We start from the raw sequence: 11,945 nt of genomic DNA on the forward strand, positions 1-11,945 counted from the left end.
ACCAACTACCCCACCGTCCCACGCAATCCAAAAATTCAATGGCAGCTAACAATGGTCCCTCAGTTTGGCTCAGTCGCATCATCGGGACCCCAATTTGGTCCCCTGTTTCACTACAACAAAGCCCAAAGTCGCGCGACGTTTCGCTTTTCTTCAACCCTCTTCAGGCGAGGGTTTAGACTTTTCCACGAGCGGCATGTCGGTGGCCTTCTAAGGCTCGTGAAAATCAAATCACTTGATTGGAAGCTGCCAATTTGCCATAACAATATGGAAGGACCTCTAAAATCTGTTGTACATACTTTGTGCTACTGCACTTACCAGCATGCTTTGTGTCTTGCACATTTCCTATGTTCTTGTGGGTTTCGAAACATGTGAACCAATGGAATGTATTTGCTCTTTGTATTTTTATTTGAATTTTGTTATTAGCCAATGATGTGGTGTGGAGTTGTTATGCCCGCGAAATCACGAGCTTCGCAACGGTCCATCTCCTCACGGAGAGGGAGGAGTTAGGCAGCCCGAGTGAGTACGACGAAGAGAGAGGGCCATTTTTCTGCTGCTCCGTCTAAGTACCCGTTTCGCGGAGACTTTATACACAGCCCGTGTACTAGGCCCGCATTTGAGGTCAGGAGTGTTGCGATTGGCCCGCGGTCGTATGCTTGCTGGTGGGCTTTGTTTTAGTATGCCGATTATTTTGTTTATGCCCCATAGCCAGTGTCGCCGCTAGCTAGCTAAGTGCATTTAGCATCCAGTGCTAGTGTGTTAGCTAGCCGACTAGAGTTGTGGAGGCTAGTCAGAAGTCATCGGGCTGCGCTGGACGGTGATCTAACTAGGGGAGCCGCTCTGCTCCATTCCTGGGACCTGTCTGCTATCCAAAGAGGACTCGCTTCATCTGCTCTATCTTCGCCAGGGTTGTTTGAACATTGCAACCTTTGGCCATTTGCTACCGGGGAGCCGACACATGCCAGCTGCTAGGCTAGCACTACGCCTTCCATCCTCTGGACTGCACACAGCCTCCCGGTCGAGTAACCCGAAAATTTCATTTATACTCACACACACACGCACACTTTTATCTCGTCGCCTGGGCATCGTGGCGGTGGCTGCCTTGCCCTCCGCTCAGAGAGCTGCTTTAATGTGCACCAACGGGCCCCAACGGAAAGTGCTGGGTATTTGTGTGTTCTTTTGATACTTTCTTCCTGTTTATTGTGACCGCTTGTCCCACCCTGTGTAATTTCAATTAATGTTTATTTAATCAGCAATACTACACTCGTGTGGTACTCTCTCTCTCTCTCTCTCTCTCTCTCTCATTATTATCAAATAAATCCTATTATTATTAATTATATTTCGGGTGTATTGGCAGCTCATTTTCCGCATATGCAAAGCCTAGGTTACTTATAGAGTGCTGGTAATAAGCTTGTACAGTAATTCAGTACACAGCAGAGTTATAAGATCTGCATTAACCACATGTTTGTTTCATTCTGGGAAGATAAACCATTCACCAGCCTTAGCTAAGTGTAGTACTTTCACAGTGGAGGCACCGCGCTACTAAATTGATTATTATCTTGGTTAATTATTTCTATTATCAATTATCACTAATATTGTCATTAGTGACACTAGCCTACTAGTACACAGGAGGTTCAGCCAGCTCACCATTCCACCGCTGAGAACTCAGGATGCTGTTGCGCTATTGATTTGTATTGTAACACTTTAGTAACTGGTAGCATTAGGCTTTTGTCTTGTTTAAATGTGCTTGGCGTTGCCCGCCAGTGAAAAAGGGGTTACAAATAGCTTTACACTAGTCCAACTCACCGAGCAGGGGGCGACGTCCCTCTTTGTCGGAGTCCGTCGTAAAAAGAGAGAGTGAACCACAGCTCCGCCTCTAAATACGTCACTGGGAAATATGACACCACCTCCGGTGGGTGTGTGCTTTCCCCCGGGACAGACGTTCCCTAACCATGCCGTTGTCCCGGGAAAATGGACCCGCCCATCTGTTGGATCGCCAGGTCTTTCTCCGGAAACACCGGATGACGACCCAGTCGCCGGGGAGGTAGGAATGGAGAACCTTCTCAGCTGGGGTGGGGAGAGCAGCTGCCACCTGTTTGGGAGACTTGGGAGAGAGCAGAGGAGAGATTACAGCAGTGCTGTAGCATAGCATGCTCGTAAAGAGCGGTTTGGGGAAGAGCTCCCGGCGCAGGGCCCGTTCCCATGGTCGGAGGCCGTCCCATGACAATCTCAAAAGGACTAAGCCCTGCTCTGGAGTGTCTTTGTCGCACGCGCATGTACATAAGTACCAGAAGACGTAAGAAACTGTCTCTGTTGCCAGAGAGCACCAAAGTCCACGCCGAAAGCGTAGCGTGAATCCGTGTAGATGGTTACAGACCAGCCAGCTGCCAGCTCGCAGGCCGCAGAGAGGGCCGTGAGTTCAGCAGCCTGTGCAGAGAGGTGAGAGGGCAACGAGCTGCAATTAAGGCAAGCGGAGGCAGAGCAAACGACCCAACCAACCTGACATTGGCCGGTGGTAAGACAGCGGGAAGCCGACCCATCCACAAAAAGGACAACGTCAGGGTTGGCAAGAGGAGTGGAGCTGAGATCAGGCTGAGGTGAACAAACAGCAGAGACAGCTGCAACGCAGTCGTGTGGTTCACCATCGTCTGGTGAGGGAAGAAGGGTGGCGGGGTTAAGGACAGTGCAACGTTTGACAGTGATGGTGGGCATGTCAAGGAGCACAGTGTTGTAACGTAGCCACCGGGCTGCGGACAGCTGTGACCTTTTCTGTTCAAGTAGGAGGAGCGGGACCGCATGGGGAACCAGGAGAGTAACGTCGGAGTACCCCACGATGTCTCGCGAGGCCATCACAGCCTTTTCAGCAGCAGCGACGGCTCGAAGGCAGCGAGGCAAGCCAGCCGCTACCGGGTCAAGTTTGGCGGAGAAGTAAGCCACAGGGCGCAGCTTGCAGTCCCCCATGAGACTGACTGCAAGAGGACGGAGATCATGCAGCCGTTGCGCTCATCCACAGTTTGAGTGAATGCTTGAGCGGGCTCCGGATAGCCAAGAGTTGGTGCGATTTGGAGCTGGACTTTCAGTCCCTCAAAGGCTTTAGTTGCCTCTGGGGTCCACAAGAGGACCTGTGAGGCGGGTGCATGAGAGTCAATGAGGGCCCGAAGGGGTTTGTCAAAGGTTGCAAATGCCGGAACGAACAAGCGACACAGTAGGAAGCCATGCCTAAGAACAGGGTATCTGCAGGTTTCACTAAGTTAATTTCAAGACTTTATAAGACCTTTTTAATGCCACTTGGATCGGAATTTAAGACCAAGATCTACAACAAAATATATACATATGGTTGGTAAGCCCTAACACCCAACAGCTGAATATTTAAATATTTGATTCGCGCGAGTGCAGTTTTATCGAAATGGTTAAACAAATGTATGTTTTGTGACACGCTGATGTTGTAACCGCATTTCTTGACGTTCAGACCGAATATTTAAAGATTTGATTCGCGGAATTTCGCGCGATTGCAAACAGATAAGCTGAAGTCCTCCTCCATGTTGAAAAAGCTGCCAGAAACTACACGCTGCTGTGACTGGTTGATTCGCTGTGAGCATTTGATGACAAAACAACGAATCACAGCAGAGCGCGCAGCGGAGGTCCCTCCCCCCTCCATCTGGCCGATCAATTCTAGCATCAACTTTTCTTCTTCTTCTCTCGGCTGCTATTTTGTCATGACTTAGTTAGCATTTGTCCGCCAAATTCTGTATAGGCTATACCATTTAGCAATTAACCGCTCAGTAAAACCAACATCGGTATTCTTTTCGATAACTAGTTACATTAATATTACCTACAACCGTGAGTTGCAGGTAATATTGCCATGGTATCGCATCATCCAGGTCATTTCTTTGTCTATGGGGGATACATATTTGTTTTAATTACAGGGAATAGCATGCTATAGGTAACAGGTGCGCCTGATACGAACCTGGAATTCATGAAAATAGCATGTGTGTTAGAGTTTATGGGAGACCCCAAGCGCACGACACCAGACAGAGATGGGGTTAGCCGAAAACTGGCGTACTTTATTCAAACATAGGAAGGCAATGAGCGACAAGGAAAAAACGGAAAGTCCAAGGGGGGAAAAAACTCGCGGGTAATCCAAACGGGAACAAGGCAGGATACTTCCACGGGGAAACCTTGCAAGGGAAAAACATGAACCAAGGGCTGGGATGAGTTCGTAGAGAAAAGGACCGTGAGAGGAGAGTCGCCGCTACTGCGGGGAGGTAACAACACGAACTGACAACGGGCACGTGGGAGGCCACCAAACTTAAGCCCAGCCCTGATGACTAAGCCCGGCCCTGACGAGCCGATTGGCTGCCGGCATGGGGTGGGCGGGCCACGGTGCGGGGTGGGCGAGCCATAACACTTGTTTCCCTTTTATTTTCTTTTTTCCCCCTCAAAATTCACTTAATCCTACCAAATGACCACTTCTATTAGTGCGAGACCGAGGGTGAACAGCCGCTTAATTGTCAGTGCACGACCTCATCTGGTTTCAATAGTATGCGTTTTAAATGATCATTTTATCCTTTAAAGAATTCTGCTTACCCGTGCGATGAATCTCCCAGGGTTTTGCTGAGGGATCTCAGCGACACCGACCAAACGGACCACCCGCCTCTCCCTTTCTTCTTCTCAAACCTGGTGAGGTTATTGGGAGATCGGTGACTATGTCCTTGTCCCGAGATGATCGGTCAGCCGGTTGTCCGTCTGGCGGGGCGACGTGAGATCCCGCTTCTGACACCAAATTGTTGTGGATTTTCCTTTATCCTTTTAATGGGCTCTTGCCCCAGGAACCTCTGGGGAGAATAATCATCGGACAAATATTAAAGAAAACAGAGAATCTTTAATGCATCTGCAGATGGAGAGACATAAGGCCACACAGAGGTTCGTCTGTGAGGATATGCTCTGCCTCTGAGCTGGAGATAGTGGTTTTTTATAGAACAGTCCGTCGCGTCATACACTATGTTTCCTGCGTCAACTAAGGTGTAATCTTAAAAAGGAATGAAGGAAAAATCTACGTTAATCACGTTCTGTGCCTCATGAGTGTCTGTACGCCTGTTGCACTTGTCTTTTGCTCAACCTGGCCGTTCCTGGGATGCGGCAACGGGGAGGCAAGCATAATAACAGTTGCTATGTGGCCCCATGGAAGGTACGCATGAGAACAATGGTCATGTGTGTCTGCAGTGAATGAGAAGTTTCATACACACAGACAAGTGGAAAACCACAGAGTACATACGGAGTGCATATGGAGAACATTTTGTACTCCACATACATCACCAACATCCTGCTCAGCTCTCCCCTTCTCAGCCTCCTCCTGCTCAGCTGCACCACTCTCCTCTCAGAGCCTCACCGCAGCCACATCGTGATGACACGACTGGTACGAATGACATTGCGAGCTACTTGGTGCGCCGAGAGCTTGTGAATTCCGGTCTCATCCAGTTCAACGAGCGCCCAGAAAATTATTGGGCATGGAACTCCTCTTTCTTCAACGCCATTGAAGGACTGAACTTAACTGCCAGCGAGGAGCTCGACCTCTTGACAAAGTCGTTAGGAAAAGAGTTCTCAGAGCACGTTACAAGGATTCGCTATGTGCACGTCACCGACCCTGTAGTGGGCCTACAACATGTCTGGGAACGCCTAGAAGAGTGCTCCCCTGAAGTGATCGAGAGAGCGCTCTTCGAGAGGATAGAGAACTTTCCAAAAATCGCTGAGAAAGACCCCGTAAAGTTGAGGGAACTGGGAGACCTGCTGATGGAGTTAGACTCTGCTAAGTGTGAGGGCTACCTGCCGGGGATCTCGTACCTGGACACCGCCAGGCGTGTCAACCCGATCGTTGAGAAGCTGCCACACAGTCTACAAGAGAGATGGATAACTAAGGGTTCCCAGTACAAAGAGCAGCACCATGTCTCTCGCCCCCCCCCATTCACCTTCTTCGCAGACTTCATCTGCAGCGAGGCACACAGAAGAAACGACCCCAGCTTTACTCTCCCTTCAGCTCCCTCGAAAACGTCCAACAAGTCCTCCACAGGGTCCTCAAAACATGAGCGATCAGAAAAGGAATCAAGACACGCCAAAAGGCATGTCTCCACCCACAAGACAGAGGTCTCAACAAACCGCTCAGCTTCTCAGTCACGCAGTTCGAGCAGCAAGCCTGGCGACAAAGGTAAACAATGTCCCATCCATCAGAAGCGCCATCCTCTAAAGAAATGTCGGGGTTTTCGAAGCAAGTCTCTTGAGGAGCGCAAAGCCTTTCTGAAAGAGATTGGTGCCTGCTACAGGTGTTGCTCCTCCACAACTCACCTGGCGAAGAACTGTAAGGCAACTTTGAAGTGCAGCGAATGTGAGAGCGATGACCACATAGCGGCGCTCCACCCTGGACCTCCTCCACGGGACAAAAAAGACAAGGACCCCACCTCAGAGCATGGCGGGGAGAGTGAAGAGGAGGCGCCTCCACCAGCAGTCATCTCTAAATGCACAGAAGTTTGTGGCAGAGGCCAAAGCCTCAGATCCTGTGCCAAAATCTGCCTGGTGAAGGTATACGCCAAAGCACACCCAGACAGAGCTAGTAACGTCTACATCGTCCTGGACGACCAGAGCAACAGATCTCTGGCGAGGTCTGATTTCTTCCACCTCATCCAAATCAGAGGTTCAGACTCACTGTACACCCTGCGTACATGTGCAGGTGTCACCGAGACATCTGGAAGAAGAGCCACAGGGTTCTTGGCGGAGTCGTTGGATGGAAAAAAACAAGTGTGCTGCTTCCAACACTCATTGAGTGCAACCATATGCCTGACGATCGGTCAGAAATCCCGACCCCAGAAGCTGCACAGCACCACAGCCACCTGAAGTCCATCGCTCGCAGAATCCCTCGCCTGGACCCTGAAGCCCAGATCCTGATACTTCTGGGACGCCACATCCTTCAGGTCCACAAAGTCAGGGAGCAACGCAATGGTCCTCCCAGCGCCCCCTATGCCCAACGTCTAGACCTGGGTTGGGTGGTTATACGGGACGTGTGCCTGGGTTCAGCCCACAAGCCAGCAGCTGTGACTTCCTATCGCACCAGCGTGCTCGAAAACGGAAGGCCGTCTCTCCTCACTCCGTGCCCCAACCGTCTCCAGGTCAAGGAAAGGTTCCTCCTTACAGCATCAAACATGACACCCCAGTCCCTGATGACGACAAAGTGGGGCTTTCCATCGAAGATCGTCTGTTCCTGGAGTTCATGGACAGAGAGATGGTGATGGACGACACCAACAGCTGGGTGGTGCCTCTCCCATTCCGATCCCCTCGTCGACGGCTCCCGAACAATCGAGACCAAGCTCTCAGCAGACTTACCTCTCCCCGCCGCACCCTGGAAAGAAAGCCTAAGATGAAAGCCGACTTCGTCAAACCTTCATGCAAAACATCTTGTATTTATTTATGTATTTGTATTATATAATACAGACAAGAAGGAAAAAGGCAGAGACAAACATTGAAAAAGTCAATTTCTGTTAATGTGTTTTACATGTTATGCATTGCATTTCAAATAAAAGTCCAAAAGTAAGACTAAGGTCCATTTTTGGTATTTTTGGTACTCACTATAGGGGGCTGTTTTACTCCAGAAACATACATATATACTGTTTATGTGTATGTGTATTTGTATATGTATATGTTGAGGAGCTGCTGTATCAAAATTAGTTGTCTTCCTCCAGAACTTAGTAAATTTGTCCATACATAGGTTCAGGGATAAAGTCCGCTTTTCTATGTTATATATTCATTTTATGATTCCAATCCATTCCTCTTTGCTGTAGCTCAGCATTTAAATAATTTTTCTTAGATTTGTTGGTTTAGTCAGTGTTTCCTCTACCCAAAATGTGTTATGCTTTTCTTTCACAAATGTGGGAATGATGGTCCAAAATTGCGTTAAAATGTACAAAACAGTGAAATTTATCTTGCCTGGCCGGCCAGCACTCTAGATGCTCAGCACCCAAAAGCTCTGATCCTAGAATCGCCTCTGGTCAGCGCCAATCTTGTTATACGCAGCAAAAGACTGTGGCTGACTAGATAGCTATATCAGATGGCATAATTTTCTTGAATTATTAATTGATTATTAGCATTACACAATGTGTGAATTAATGTAATGTTTGATTTTGCAGTTTGGATGAGAAAAAACCCCGCAAGTTGGGTGTGAGATGGATGAAAAAGAAGAATTCTGGAATGAGTTGGACGACATGGTGGAGAGGGTACCCAAGGAGGAGAGAGTGGTGATTGGAGCGGACTTCAATGGACATGTTGGTGAAGGGAACAGAGGTGATGAGGAGGTGATGGGAAAGTATGGAGTCAAGAAGAGAAATGTGGAAGGACAGATGGTGGTCGATTTTGCGAAAAGGATGGAAATGGCTGTGGTGAATACATATTTCAAGAAGAGGGAGGAACACAGGGTGACGTACAAGAGTGGAGGAAAGTGCACACAGGTGGACTATATCTTATGTAGAAAGCACCATCTAAAAGGGATTGGAGACTGCAAGGTGGTGACAGGGGAGAGCGTAGCCAGGCAGCATCGGATGGTGGTCTGTAGGATGACTTTGGAGACCAAGAAGAGGAAGCGAGTGAAGACACAGCCGAAGATCAAATGGTGGAAGTTGAAGAAGGAAGACTGTTGTGTGGAGTTCAGGCAGGAGTTAAGACAGGCACTGGGTGGTAGTGAAGAGTTGCCAGATGGCTGGAAAACCACTGCAGAAATAGTGAGGGAGACAGCTAGGAAGGTACTTGGTGTGTCATCAGGACAGAGGAAGGAAGACAAGGAGACTTGGTGGTGGAATGAGGAAGTACAGCAAATTATACAGAGGAAAAGGTTGGCAAAGAAGAAGTGGGATAGTCAGAGAGATGAAGAAAGTAGACAGGAGTACAAGGAGATGCAGCGTAAAGCAAAGAGAGAGGTGGCAAAGGCAAAGGAAAAGGCGTATGGTGAGTTGTATGACAGATTAGACACTAAGGAAGGAGAAAAGGACTTGTACCGATTGGCTAGACAGAGGGACCAAGCTGCAAAGGATGTGCAGCAAGTTAGGGCGATCAAGGATAGAGATGGAAATGTGCTGACAAGCGAGGAGAGTGTGCTAAGAAGGTGGAAGGAATACTTTGAGGGACTGATGAATGAAGAAAATGAGAGAGAGAGAAGGTTGGATGATGTAGGGATTGTGAATCAGGAAGTTCAGCGGATTAGCAAGGAGGAAGTGAGGGCAGCTATGAAGAGGATGAAGAATGGAAAGGCAGTTGGTCCTGATGACATACCTGTGGAGGCATGGAGATGTTTAGGAGAGATGGCAGTGGAGTTTCTAACTAGATTGTTTAACACAATCCTGGAAAGTGAGAGGATGCCTGAGGAGTGGAGAAGAAGCATACTGGTACCGATTTTCAAGAACAAGGGCGATGTGCAGAACTGTAACAACTACAGAGGTATAAAGTTGATCAGCCACAGCATGAAGATTTGGGAAAGAGTAATAGAAGCTAGGTTAAGAGGAGAGGTGACGATCAGCGAGCAGCAGTATGGTTTCATGCCACGAAAGAGCACCACAGATGCGATGTTTGCTTTGAGAATGTTGATTGAGAAGTATAGAGAAGGCCAGAAAGAGTTGCACTGTGTCTTTGTAGATTTAGAGAAAGCTTATGACAGAGTACCGAGAGAGGAGGTGTGGTATTGTATGAGGAAGTCAGGAGTTGCAGAGAAGTATGTAGGAGTGGTGCAGGATACGTATGAGGGAAGTGTGACAATGGTGAGGTGTGCGGTTGGAATGACGGATGGGTTCAAGGTGGAGGTGGGATTACATCAAGGATCGGCTCTTAGCCCTTTCTTGTTTGCAATGGTGATGGACAGGTTGACGGACAAGATCAGGCAGGAGTCTCCATGGACGATGATGTTCGCGGATGACATTGTGATCTGTAGTGAGAGTAGGGTGCAGGTTGAGGAGAGCCTGGAGAGGTGGAGGTATGCACTGGAGAGAAGAGGAATGAAAGTCAGTAGGAGCAAGACGGAATACCTATGCGTGAATGAGAGAGAGGACAGTGGAATGGTCAGGATGCAAGGAGTGGAGGTGACAAAGACATCTGAGTTTAAATACTTGGGGTCAACTGTCCAAAGTAACGGGGAGTGCAGTAGAGAGGTGAAAAAGAGAGTGCAGGCAGGTTGGAGTGGGTGGAGAAGAGTGTCAGGAGTGATTTGCGACAGAAGGGTACCAGCAAGAGTTAAAGGGAAAGTTTACAAGATGGTTGTGAGACCAGCTATGTTATATGGTTTGGAGACATTGGCACTGACGAAAAGACAGGAGGCGGAGCTGGAGGTGGCAGAGTTGAAGATGCTAAGATTTTCACTGGGAGTAACGAAGAAGGACAGGATTAGGAACGATTATATTAGAGGGACCGCTCAGGTTGGACGGTTTGGAGACAAAGCAAGAGAGGCAAGATTGAGATGGCTTGGACATGTGTGGAGGAGAGATGCTGAGTATATTGGGAGAAGGATGCTGAATATGGAGCTGCCAGGGAAGAGGAGAAGAGGAAGGCCAAAGAGGAGGTTTATGGATGTGGTGAGGGAAGACATGCAGGTGGCTGGTGTGACAGAGGAAGACGCAGAAGACAGGAAGAAATGGAAACGGATGATCTGCTGTGGCGACCCCTAACGGGAGCAGCCGAAAGTAGTAGTAGTAGGATGAGAAAAAAAAAGGAGCCGCTGTGGGTACCACATACTGGAATGAGAAGCATGCAAAAGTGTTTATGCACTTTGTGTTAAGTTTGATAAGTTAACTTTTGTTGGTGCCTATAATACAGTTAATACGGTAGCCTGTTTCGTTAGTCACTTCTCCAGCAGTCTTTACGGTAACCCTCCTGTTAGGAGGAAGGCGCGCTGCTAGTGAAAGGCACTTGTTGAAATGTTTGGTAGGCTGAGGCCACTTGCTGTTGAGAGCGCAAATAAAGTTCAGTTAAATAAGTACAGTTGTCTTATTTGAAACTAACATTGGTAGCAGAGGATGGTTGCCTCGAATGACTTCAGACAGCCTCCTGGATTTGACGAAAAGAAGCCGTATGAAAACTGGAAAAATTAAGTGGAAATATGGAGACGGGTGACGAACTTGGACAAGAAAAAGCAAGCGTTGGCTGTGGCTCTATCGTTGACAGGTAGAGCGAGGGATACTGCTTTAGGAATAAATGTGGATGATCTAAATAAGGATGATGGAATGACCACTTTGATTGGGGAACTTGACAAGATTTTTTTGAGAGAAGAGAAGGACCGGGCTTACGAAGCCTATTCTGAGTTTGATCGAATATCGAGGGAAAATGGCGTCTCGATGGTGGACTTTATTGTTGATTTTGAACAGAAATACAACAGGATCCGTAAATTCGAGATGGTTCTGCCCGACGCTGTTTTGGCGTTTAAACTACTGGATACAGCAAGTCTTGATGTGAAAGACAAGCAACTGGCATTGACTGCATGTGGTAAACACACTTTTGATTATATGAAGTCAGCACTGAAACGCATATTCGGAGAAAAACATGAGCAGAAGGCGGGAGCCATTAACGTGAGTCAGGATGCAGCCTACTACACAGATCAAAGAAAACCGCACCCACGAACCCAAAGTGTGCAAGCTAGAGGACCACTCGCAGGCACAAATCCACTTGATAAGTACGGAAGACGAACAAAGTGTGGGATTTGTCAAAGCACATTCCACTGGGTGAAAGATTGCCCACATAAGAAAGAACACGTAAAGATAACAGAAGAAAATAAATGCACAGAAGAACCTGATGAGTGTAATATAACGCTGTTTTCTAAGGAATCGGATACGGAAATATTCATGGTTGAGGCTCTGGGATCAGCTGTCATTGACACGGCATGCACAAGGACTGTCTGTGGTGAAAAATGGCTGAATAACTATGTAGGGGGA

Source organism: Lampris incognitus, unplaced genomic scaffold, assembly GCF_029633865.1.
Source record: "Lampris incognitus isolate fLamInc1 unplaced genomic scaffold, fLamInc1.hap2 scaffold_62, whole genome shotgun sequence".
NCBI classification, from domain to species: Eukaryota; Metazoa; Chordata; class Actinopteri; order Lampriformes; family Lampridae; genus Lampris; species Lampris incognitus.